Genomic DNA, 13,221 nt, shown 5'->3' on the forward strand with positions numbered 1-13,221 from the left:
CCCAGCTGCTCATGGTCTCCCAGCTGGTGCCATGATGGAGTCTTCAGGAGGTCATGCTACTCTTCTCCCAGGGCAGGTGCTTCTGGGTGGTGGGGTACATGGCAAGGCAATGAAGTCCATGGTTATGAGCCCATTGCTGTGCTTCTCTTACTCTCAAACAAATTCCTTTGTTGGAAGAAATGAGAGATACCATGATGGTGATACGGTATTTTACAGGTCCATAAATGGGGCAGTTGGCAGAAGCACCAGGAGCAGGGAATGCAAATTCACGTGCAGGACTTATATCTCTTCTAATGAGGACAAATACCTGCCTCCTCTATGATGAAAGGGATCCAATGGACTCTACCTGCCACAAGGGAGATAATTAATTCCTCAGGGAATGGTGGATACTGAAGAATGAGCATTGGCCTCTGCTGTTGGCAGGCACTTAGTGGTACCAGTAACCACAGCACCCACAGTGGAGAAGTCCAAGTTACTAAGTCCAGGTGAATCCTGTGTATCTGCCACCATGTTTTCTTCCTTCCATCTCTCCTCTAATCTCTTCTTTCCTCATTATTTCCTTTTTCCTCTTTTTCGTTTTCTTCTTTCTCTTGACTAAATGTGATTGTTTTCCTTATATAATAACTAAAATGAATTGCTATCTCACGTCTCTGTACCACTTAATGATCTAGATCTTCGTTTTTGCTTAATTAAGGTTAACATGAGTTGATTCAGGTTTTTTCCATTCAATTCATAATTTTTTTCTCCATTCAGCACTTTAAGTAGCTCCCTTTACTTTCTGGCTGGTATCCATTTGGGGAGTTATGAAGCACAGAGGTATTGTGATTCAGCGAATCTGGCAATGGGTCCTTCCTACTCTGACTTCGCTGAACTTGCATTATCCCATCACCCATAGATGTCTTTATCTCCTCACACTGGGACCCTTTGAATCTTCTGCATTGCCATCTAGTTTTCTGTTAGGGTCTTCACACAGACCTCTGCTATTACTTCTCCTTGAGGTACTTTTCAAAGCATCTTCAAGGCCACTAATATTTTCTCTTTGCTAGCATTTTCATGTCTCCTCCTTGGGGACATAGGAAATATCTGGCTGTGCTGCCTCACCTTCTGCAGACTTTGGGAAACTTCGTGAAACCATCAGAGCTCCCTGGCCACACTGTCATCCCTGGTCACTTCTGCTCCACTATGCGTGGCTTGATTTTCCAGCTCTCTCATTTTTCTTTCAGCTTTGTCCCTTCTTCTATGTAGTCCAGAGAGTGAATTTTTTCATTTTGGCAGAGAACACATTTTTCTTCATTTTCATTTTGTTTTTTGGCTTTAAGAACAAAACCTTGCAGATAGAACCACATCATCTGTGCCTTCCTCGCTGGTCTTCTTTCCCACTCCCTCTCCAAAGGGAAGCATTATCCTCTAGTTGATTTATATTTTTCCTTATGGAAATTTTTATACTTTTAAGACATATATTTATCTACAATAAATTCTATCTACTGTGTTGCCTGTTCTAAATCCTTTTATTTGTGATATTGCATCACAATGCACATAGGATTTTTCTATCAGCTTTCTTCATTTAACATTATGGTTTTAAGATTATGTTTATACATGTAGCTCTAATTCATTAACTTTACCTACTGTTCTGTATGAATACTTTACAATTTATCAATTCTTTCATTGATATGGACATTTACACTGTGTCCAATTTTTTCTTTTTGCAAGCATAAACTCTCCTTGTGCATGACCCCTTATGCACAGGTGTGAGTTTTTCAAGGCTATGCCTTTAACTAGAATTGCAGGGAATCTAGGACACAGGCTATCAACACCTTCAACTCTATGAAATATTGAAAAATTGCTTCGCAAAGTGTTGTAGCAATTTACATTTTCACCAGCAATGATTAAAAACCACCAAGCTCCAGGATCCTTGTCAATATTAATACTGTCATGTTGTTTTGTTTTGTTTTACATATTTGTCAATCCAAGGAATGGTATCTCATTTTTGTTTAAATTTGTGTTTCCCTGGTTAATAACAAAGTTGAAAACTTGCCATATGTTTATTGGCTATTTGAATATCTTTTGGGAACTGCCTTTTTATATCATTTGCTTACTTTTCACTTGGGTTTTGGATCTTTCTGTTATTTGTGCAAGTACTACCTGAAATTTTGGGTAGTAATTCTTAATAACAATGTACAAATATCTTCTAACAGTCAGTAGCCTTATTTTTTCTACTTTATTTGTGATATTGTTTGTTATACAGGTGGGCTGATAATTAAGCTCTCATCTCTCGGCTTCAAACTCACTTCACCAGCAACAGGAGATTTCACATTTAACATAACAAAAATGCCATTATTTTCCTGTGAGGCTTATATTTCTGTGACTTGTTTTTTAAAATTTCCTATCCCAGTGTCATATTTTCTTACATTTTCTTTAAAAACTTTAAAGTTTTGTCCTTCACATTTAGTACTTTTTTGAGCTCACCTAGAAATTATTTTTTGATATAGCATTAGGTAAGGATCTATTTTTTTCCCACATGCATTCTCTATATCTTCAGCATTATTTATTGGATAACCCGCCTTTCCTTTATTGATGTGTAATATCATCCCTGTCATGTTTCCTTTCCATGTATGTATAGTCTATTTCTGGGGCTCTCTGTTTTGTCCCTTTGGTTATTCTTTGTGTCATTAGACAAATATTATAGCATCTTATTACTATAGCTTTATAATGGACTTTGACATATGGTAGGGTAAGTCCCCCCTCCTTAGTCTTCTTCAGAATTATCTTGAGCCTCCTTAGCCCTTTACTTTTCCATATTAATTTTAAGATCAGCTTATCTCAAATTAAAACATAAAAAGAAATGCTTTGAGAGTTTAATTAAATTTATGCTGTATTTATATTTCTCAGGGGACAAATGACATCTTTACAATATTATATTTTTCTATGCATGATCACAGTACATTTTCCCATTTTTTTCAATCTTTTCATCCTATGTCTTTCAATAATATTTTGAATTTTATTAAAAATCTTGTTCATCTTTTTTGTTTTACTTCTAAATAGTTTTGTTGTTGTTGTTTTTCCAACTCAATTAGTATCTTTTAAAAATTATATTTTGTAATTCTTTGTTGCTGTATGTATAGAAGAAGCACTGCTGGGTTTTTTGTTTTTGTTTTGGGTTTTTTTCTTTTTATTTTTAGCTTATCTCCCACAATCTGAGAAAAAGCATCAGTCTTCCTTGTTTACCTAAAGATTCCTTAGGTTTTCCAGGTAGACTGTGACTCTTCTGCTTTGAAAGCCCTTCAGTGGCTCCCCATTTCACCCAGAGGGAAAGCCAACATCCCTGCCATAGCCTGTAGTCTTTCCCTTCCCTGATCTCTCTGACCCTCTCTCTTGCTTCCCTGCCCCTCCCTTTCTGCACTTTAGCCACACTATTTACTATTCTTTGAAACACACCATGATTGTGCCTGCCTAAGGCCTTTGTACTGACTGCTTCCTATGCCTGAAATGCTCTTCCCCAGATTCCCACGTGGCCAATTCCCTCAGCCCCTTCAAATTTTCAATTAAACATCACTCTCTCAATGAGGTCTAATCCTGGCCACCATATTTAAAATTTTAATCCCACCCTACTCTACCCTGGACACTCTTTATCCTTTTATTCTATTCTACCCATAGTTTTATCATCATCTAATATATGACATCTTTTATCCATTTATTATGTTTGCTGTCTCCCCCACAACTTCATTAGAATACAGACTCTACAAGGTGAGAGAATTTTATCTGTTTGGCTCACTGGCATATCCCAAGTACCCAAAAGAGGACCTAGCACATGTTATGGGCTAAATAAATTTTAAATAAATGGATAGATATAGCATATTAAAAGAACTAAGATGCTTTGCAGTAAAGAAACCTGTTTGTTTTTGTTTAACTTAGCATTTCATGGACTTATTTGACTATAGAACACTTTTTATTTTTTGCCTGATACCCACTATCATCCCATGGACATTTTAAATATGATGCTATAACATCTTCAGTCCAGTGGACAATCATTTTATGGGGCCTAATATTTGGAGTAAAACAAGGGCTTCGTGGCACTCCTGGAACACCCAGAGCTGAAAAATTCAGCCTGCTCAGTGAGGTCACACAGTGAACCCAGACATTAGTTTCCTCATCTGTGAAATGGGATCTTAAGAATCAAATGCTCTTGATTAGAGTCTTATGACATGGGGTGTTCTAGGTAAATCAGAGTAAGTGGATCTCATACAACTTTCAGAAAGTTAGATAGTAGACTCAACTGTAGAGCCACACTGACCACAAGGAAACATGCTTTAATAACTTAGAAAGTACAGTGGGATCTCACAGTGCCTCATAATGTGGTGACTGGTGCTTAGATGTCACTGGGATACCTGAGAAGGCCAACGCTTGGATCACATGAAAGCTGGATGTCAGGAGATGTCAGTAAAACCAAAGGTGTCCTTCGCAGAGCCTCAAATGTCTTTCAGGATGCAGTTATTCCTAGTTCATTGGCTAAACCCACTTGCGGCAGGTTGAGATTCCAGGAGACTCTGAAACTCTGAAATTTGTATGCTGGTGGTATATTGAGGTGTCTCATGGGAGCAACATCTGTGAAGGGTGAGGGAAGTAGAATTGGGCAGAGGGAGAACTTGAACTGCAATGTTGTTGCAAACTCAGCTGGTCTCACAGGGAACTCGCAACTGTGATGATCCTGTAGAGATATCTAACATTGAGGAAGAGGGCTGAGCCTTTGTATCCCCATATTAATAAGGAGCTGGGGGAATAAAACCACTGGCCTCACTCTCTTCCCATCCCCTGATCTCCTACTAGTGCTTCTCGTTGGCCAAATTTCTTGCTAAGCTGCCCCTTTCCCAGTCCTCTGATTAGAGAGAAGCCTTTGTGGGTACTTTTTCCCTCTGTTGGTGTTTCTGTGTTGTTAGCTTCTTCAGCTCCAAGTCTTAGATATATAAGGCAAAAAGGAAGCCCAGAGAACTCACTGCCATGTTGTTCCTTAAGTCCTGAGGTCCCTATTTGGTCTGCATTCTTCTCTCTACTTTTCAGAGCATTTTCATGTTCATTTTATATGTAATATCCAGGGAATTTAGTTGTACTTAGCAGGAGGAATAGGGAGAAGTACATTTACTTCTAATTCATACTCCTGGAAATCCCTGATCACTTTTTTTGTTTTGTTTTTTGTTTTTTCGAGAAAGAGTCTTGCTTTGTTGCCCAGGTTGGAGTGCAGTGGCATGATCTCGGCTCATTGCAACCTCGCCTCCTGGGTGCCAGCAATTCTCCTGCCTCAGCCTCCCAGGTAACTGGGATTATAGGCACACACCACTGCACCTGGCTAATTTTTGTATCTTTAGTAGAGATGGGGTTTTACGATGTTGACCAGGTGGTCTCAAACTCTTAACCTCAAGTGATCTGCCTGCCGTGTACTCAGTTTGTTTTTTTTTTTTACAGTCTCCTTCTGTCACCCAGGCTTGATCTTGGCCCACTGCAACCTCCGCCTCCCAGGTTCAAGTGCTTCTCCTGCATCAGCCTCCTGAGTAGCTGGGATTACAGGTGTGCACCACCACACCCAGCCAATTTTTGTATTTTGAGTAGAGACAGCGTTTTGCCATATTGGCCAGGCTGGTCTCAGGTGATCTGCCCTGGCCTGGCCTCAGGTGTTCTGCCTGCCTCGGTCTTCCAAAGTGCTGGGATTACAGGCGTGAGCCACTGCACCCAGCCCACGTTTTTAAATTAATATAAAATAAGTATTTTTAGGAAGATGATATGGCTTATTACAGTGGTTTGTAATTGATAAAATGGATGCTGGCCTTCTCTATGGAAAAGTTCTGAGCTTATGTAACTTGATACTCTAAAGACTTGGCTTTCCCACAGATCTCTTGACTCTCTTGCAGAATAGGTGCATATAACTTCTGATTCCTTACTATAAGGTGGCCCATTAATTACGGATATCGGTTACCAATAATTCAGTAAGCCTCCAATGAGAACAGCTATAAAATTCAAAGTGGTCTCTTTTTATACGTTTTTAAACTCAAGCACATTTTCATCCACAGGCCAGGCCTAAGTCTATAATAAAATGCAAACAAGTTTAGTTAGAAAAAATAATTTGTCAACCTAAAAAAGAGGCTTAGAGAGACAGACAGGATCTCTAGAACAAAATATTTTAATTGCAAATTGCAAAGGGTTGCAACTGGGGATATATGTGCTATGAAAATTATAGGCCCACACAAGGAAATTCAGGACAAAAGGAAGTTTTTAAAGACAAAGAGAAGCCCATGCAAACTGCTTTGAAAGAAAGCTCATTGGTTACAGGCACTCATTGCGGGAGCTGCTGTTTAGTCCATCAGGAAAGAAAGCCATTGCTGTGCAACTGTCCTGGTCCAAGGGCACTATCTGAAATACTGTAGGCCAGAGGAAATTCCTGTGATGAGCTCTGCTTGCTCTGTTTACATGGTAGAGCAAGCAGGGCAGGCATTTCAGGAAATCACGTCTGACAGCTTCTTCTTCATGACCCTCTCTGACTTCATTTTGGTTAGGGTTTTCATTTAAATGACTCTATTTTATTATTGTTAACTTCCACATGTTGTAGCAGTGACATCAATGAAAATGGTGGAATAAGGACATCTAAAACTCTCTCATCTCTAAAAACCATGAGAAGGCCAGGAACGGTGGCTTACGCCTGTAATCCCAGCACTCTGGGAGGCCAAGGGAGGTGGATCACAAGGTCAGGAGATCAAGACCATCCTGGCTAACAGAGTGAAACCCCATCTCTACTAAAAATACAAAAAATTAGCCGGGTGTGGTGGCACGTGCCTGTAGTCCCAGCTACTTGGGAGCCTGAGGCAGAAGAATCACTTGAACTTGGGAGGCAGAGGTTGCAGTGAGCTGAGATTATACCACTACCCTCCAGTCTGGGTGACAGAGCGAGACTCTGTCTCAAAAGAGAGAGAGAGAGAGAGAGAGAGAAAGAGAGAGAGAGAGAGAGAGAGACTGGCAAAAAATACTGGAATAAACTTTGTCAGAACTCTGGAAATTAACAAAAGACTTGTGGCAATACAGAAAGCATTTACTTAAGAAAAACGGCTGAATCTGCAAGAACAGTGAATTTGGTGATATTTAATTTGCTCCACATTAGTCCCCCCTTATCCTCACAGGACATGTTCCAAGACCCCCAGTGAATGCCGGAAGCTCAGATAGTCTCCAATCCTATATATACAATGTATTTTCCCTACATATATGTGCCTATGATAAAGTTTAATTTATAAATTAGGCACAGTAAGAGATTAACCATAACTAATAATAAAATAGAACACATGACAATATACTATAACAAATGTTATGCAAATGTGCTCTCTGTCTTTATCTCTTCTCTCTCTTTCTCTGTGTCTCTCAAAAGATCTTATTGTATTATACTCACCTATTTTCAGACCATGGTTGACCTTGGAAAGTGAAACCGTGGGTAAGCAGGGGACTCCTCCCATATCTAGTGGTGCAGTAGTCTTAAAAACTAGCATCCTACAATCATGGTAAAAAACACTAGCAACTAGGCAGCCACTGAAGGGAACAGAACAGAACAGAACAGAACAGGGTTAGAGCTCCTTCAGAGTTTAGTATCAGAGTATTGTCATTATTTGGTTTTTCTTTTTGTTCCCTGGAAGACATCACTTGCCAAGCTCTCTTTATTTCACCAGATTCAGAAGTCATTCAGTGGAATCCCCTTTTCTTTAGGGGCATTGATGGAAAAGATGAGAAGCAACTGTTAAACTCTGCAGCTGCCTAATGGATAACAGTAGGGCAAACAAAAGGTTAACCAAAAACATAAAAGGAAAATTGAGGAAAGAGATGTCCAAATAGAGGATTTGAAAAGCTCTGACCTATTCCCGGAAATCTAGAGGCTGTGCTCTAAAGCTGCGCACATGGCCAGGGCTATTCACATGTTAGGGGAAGACCTGTGAAAGCCCTAAGCTCTCACCTCTGTCTGACCTTGAGGCTCTGCATGGAGAAAGTGAAAGGTAAGGCAAAATTGTCAATTGCCAATCTGAGTGTTGAAGAGGTACTCCACCCTTGGCAAAGTCTGGGAGACTATCAGTTCCACGCATTTGAGGAAATATCTTTCCAACCCATACCTAACAATTAAACTAACAGAGCAGGGACACCAGTGGCCACATACAACAAAGAATTTAGACTAATGCAGAATTAGTTGAAAAAAGTCATAAACAACCAACAACAACAATGACAAATAGCAACAATAAAAGAAAAAACCTGGGAGGGGAAATCTGATTTTCAGAGTTGCCAAATTGTATTATCTAAAATGTCCACATTTCAACAAAACATTGTAAGAAACAAAAAGTATGACTTATACACTGGAAAAATGGGCAATAGGTAGAAACTGTCCCTAAGGAAGCCCAGGCATTATACTTACTACAAAATACTTTAAATTAGTTATTTAAAATATGTTCTAAGAACTAGTTTGAGACAAGCCTGGGCAATATAATGTGACTTTGTCTCTACCAAAAAATGTTAAAAATTAGCTGGCCTGGTGGCACATGTCAGTAGTCCTAGCTACTTGGGAGGCTGAGGCAGGAGGATCCCTTGAGCCTGGGAGGCAGGGGGTTACAGTGAGATGAGATTGCACCACTGCACTCCAGTCTGGATGACAGAGTGAGATCTGTCTCAAAAATAAATAAATAAATAAATTATATTCTAAGAACTAAAGGAAACCAGGCCTATAGAAGTAAAGTGTGAGAATAATGTTTCAATAAAGAGAAAATATAAAGAAAAAGGCAGAAATTACAAAAACAAACCAAATAGAAATTCTGGATTTGAAAAGTACCATCACTGAACTGAAAAATTCGTAAGAGGTTCCCAACAGCAGATTTGAACTGGCAGAAGTACATAAGCAACAAACTCAGAGATAGGCCCATTGATATTATTCAATCTGAGGAACAGAAAAAGGAACTAAGAAAAATGAACAGAGTCTCAGAGACATGTGTGACATTGTTATGAACTGAATGTTTGTCCCCCTCAAATTTTTATGTTGAAACCCTGCAACGCCCAAGTGGTGGTGTTAGGAGGTAGGGCCTTTAGGAGGTAATTAGGATTAGATGAAGTCATAAGGGTGGAGTTGTCGTATTGCCCTTACAAGAGTTATGAGAGAGCCTTCTCTCTCTCTCTGCCCTTCTGCCATGTGAGCATATAATGAGTAGATGGTTGTCTATAAGCCAGGAAGTAGGCCCTCACCAGACATCATATTTACTGGCAGCTTGATCTTGGACTTCCCAGACTCCAGAACTTTGAGAAATAAATGTTTGCTGTTCAAGCCACCCAGTCTATGGGGTTTTTGTTATAGTAGCTCAAATGGACTAAGACAGACACACCATCAGGTGTATCAACATACATATAATGGGAGTCACAGCCACAGAGAAGGAAAAAAAGGGGCATAAGAATCTTTGAAGCAATGATAGCTGAAAACTTCCCAAATTTGATTAAAAACTACACATCCAAGAAGCGCAACAAATTCCAAGTAAGGTAAACTCAAAAACATCCACACCTATATACATCATACTCAAACTATCAAAGCCAAAGATAAAGACAGAATAACTACCCAGAAAGTGAAAAAACAACCCACAGAATGAAAGTTTTTGCAAATTGTGTGTCTGTTAAGGGTCGTGTATCCAGAATATTTAAAGAATTCTTACAACTGAATGATAAAAAGACAAAGAATCCAATTAAAAATGGCGAAGGAGTTGTATACATATCTAAAGAAGATATGCATATAGCCAATAGGCACACAAAAAGGTGCTTGACATCATTAGTCATTGGGGAAATGCAAATCAAACCATGAGATACCACTTCATACCTACTTGCATGACTATAATAAAAAGGATAGAAAATAACAAGTTTTGGAGAGGATGTGGAGAAATTATATTTTATATATTATATGCATTAGAATATTATATATTATATGTATCATCATATATATTTTAATTACATATTATATATCACACATTATATCTTCATTTTATATGTCAACAAAAAATGAAAAAAAAAAAGGCCGGACACAGTGGCTCACACCTGTAATCCCAACACTTTGGGAGGCTGAGGCGGGCGGATCACGAGGTCAGGAGGTTGAGACCATCCTGGCCAACATGGTGAAACCCCATCTCTACTAAAAATACAAAAATTAGCTGGGCATTGTGGCATGTGACTATAATCCCAGCTACTTGGGAGACTCAGGAGAATTGCATGAACCCGGGAGGCAGAGGCTGCAGTGAGCCAAGATCGTGCCACTGCACTCCAGCCTGGCGACACAGCTAGACTCAATCTCAAAAAAAAAAAAAAAGAAAGAAAGAAAATGCTGTAGTTGCCAATAGAACGATAAACATACCTGCGATATAAACTTAAGCAAAAGGAGAAAGGCCTAAATCTGCAAGTTCACTGTGAATGTTGCAGTGTATGTGGTGATTAAAACACAGCAATAGTCTTATGCTGGAGAAATTAAAGATTTTTCTGAGGTATTACTTTTTAAATAGGTGAAAATTGAAAAAGGAAATATAAGCACTGCTCTAATTAGTTATTTTGACTTTCCTTAAATATTGCCACATCATGGCATAGATGCATGATAGTCTTGTATGTATCTAATATTCAGTGGGATTAATAGCCGACATAACCTAATTATTGGCTAAGTTTGGATATCCAATATTAACTTATCAAATTGTCAGAAAACAAAAACAAAATTGTGAAGTAAATCACTTGAAAATGGTGTATTTTAAAACTTTTGATTACCCAGCACATCAGACATTTTCTTTCATATTGGACATCAGTTTTGTAATGAGCCTGAGCTACAATGGATACACACACACTGAGAAAACAGAAGGAGAAAAGAAAGAGATGGAAAAAGAGTGTAAGTGGGAAGGCGGGAATAACTAAGAAAAGCTTGATACAACGTGCAGGAGCTACTTACGCGCTTGATGAGAGTTAAATTCTGAGTAAGGGCTGTGATGAGAACCTGCCAATGGCTCTCTGTGGGTTGGGCTAGAGTTTTGATGCCAGGATGATGGACAGCTCTCAAATCCTACATAAAATGCAACTGCTTTTCATTCATTTTGGAGCAAAAATAATTTGCTTCCTCCCTTCTAGAACTGTGTAGCCCAGATTTCCTTTCATTATAAAAATTTTCAAATATTCTTAAAAGTGCAATAATACAATAGGCCTCTATCTACCCAATTTCAGTTACCAACATGTTGTCAGTCTCATTTCATCTACCCATCCTTTTGTACATTTGTTTTACCCTGGGGCGATTTAGTGCAAATCCTAACATCATAGTATATTCTTCATACCAAATTACTTCAGTATGCATTTCTAGCTGATAAAGACATTAAAAAATATGACCACCACGCCATTATCGCACCTAGAAAATTAATAAAAAATTCTTCATATAAATGTTCAATAAGAGTGTAGTCAGTATTTTGGCCAGGAATGCCTCAGAGTTGGTGCTTTACACTTTACATTGCATCACATGGGTAGGCATATAATGCTTGGTTATTCCACTTTTAGTAGTGCCGAGATGGAACAGTGGATCCAGGTGTTATCACCCTGATTTATTCTTATAAAGTTCTCCATCAACATTTCACCCAGTGGTTTCAGCATCCATTGAGGATTTTTGCCTAAAACTACTCTAAAATATTTACTAATTGTATCCTTCCATCTGCCTTTATTAGGTGGAATTGTCTACACAGAACTTGCATCACCTATTTGGTTATGCTGAAGAGCAGTTCATGCAGGAGGGACAGGACAAATGCTTGAATCTTTCCCTTTCTTTGTCAGGATCCCTAGTAACATTGAAGATTGACCAGTAAATGTCTATTTTTTGAAAGTATCATTATAAACATGGATTTTGATTCAGTCGATGGCAATTTCAGTCTACTGCGTTAATTTTTTACGCTTAAATTGTTTCATTTTTAGCCAGTGGGAGACCCTTCAAGTTGACCCCTGGGTGCCTTTGACATGACCCACTAAAATGAACAGTTACCTCCTTTTGTGGCACAGCCAGGACCATCTTGTACATCTCCTGCCCTGGGTGTGAAATCAGCCATTCCTCAGGGAACCCTGATTTCTTTTAGTGGGAAATGACATTTAGAGACCACAATTCAGGCATAAAGGTCACTCATTGCTCCTAGGTCCTTTCAGCAAACCGATCTAAGATACACACATGTCTTTTCAGAAACAAAGAAATAACGAGGCACTGATATGTCCTATTTATTCATGAGATTACAGGGTTTTCCCATTATTTCTTTGGTTGTACAGTATCTTTTTTTCTTATAGCCTCCCAGCTTTTTCTGCCTTCCTGAATTTGGTTGGATAGGCTCAAGACCTAACCCCACAGTGGCTTCAGATCCATCCTTTAGTCGCCTCCCCACTTTTCCATCCGAGCACCTCCCAGCTCTGAAATGTAATGAAATGTCTGATAGTTTTCTCATTAGAACTAACGTAGTGGAAATGAAATGAACTTGAGGGCATGCGCTGAAAATCTTCCTATTCCAGGCCAGCCCAAGGTCGTGTGAGCCATTGGATCCCATAACACTAACATTTCCATACAAATACCTCACAGCTTTCCCAGGAAATTACTCCTGGCAGAAATGCCTCCCCAGCGAAATCACAAGCAAAAGTAATTAAATGAGCTTGGTAGTCAAGAGCATATCGCCAGCGAGCCCATCTCCGATAGTCCTCTGAGACAAAGCTGAGTGTTTTTCCATTCTTTCTTTCTTAAAAAAATTGGAGTCAGGTTGAATTATGTTCCATAGCAACTTCTGCCAATGAAGTTGTCATGGTTACAGGTGAACTGGAAAGTGAGCAGTGACAAGCTGGGCTTGGAGTCCCTGAGCTACATGTCTTAAAGATACATCCATTTGTCTTCTGGTCTTGGCCAGAAAAGTAATGAGAATTAATAGCATTTCCCAGCAAGGTGTAACCTGTGGACAGATGCGGACCAGGGGAAGACAGAGCCATGGGCCTCTTCAAATAAATATTCTCCTCCAGAACCCAGGGTCACGTTATTCCCCCATGCCTTCATCTGCCAATACATGGGGGATGGGGCGGAATCACTGTGTGCTTGCAGCTTCCCAAATGCAGAAACGGTGAGCCACACCCAGGAATTCTCCTTAGATTAAAAATGGAAAAATAATATCTCCCTTTCATCTATGGTACTGCTGTCCA

This window comes from Chlorocebus sabaeus, chromosome 22 (genome assembly GCF_047675955.1).
Source record: "Chlorocebus sabaeus isolate Y175 chromosome 22, mChlSab1.0.hap1, whole genome shotgun sequence".
Taxonomy (NCBI): domain Eukaryota; kingdom Metazoa; phylum Chordata; class Mammalia; order Primates; family Cercopithecidae; genus Chlorocebus; species Chlorocebus sabaeus.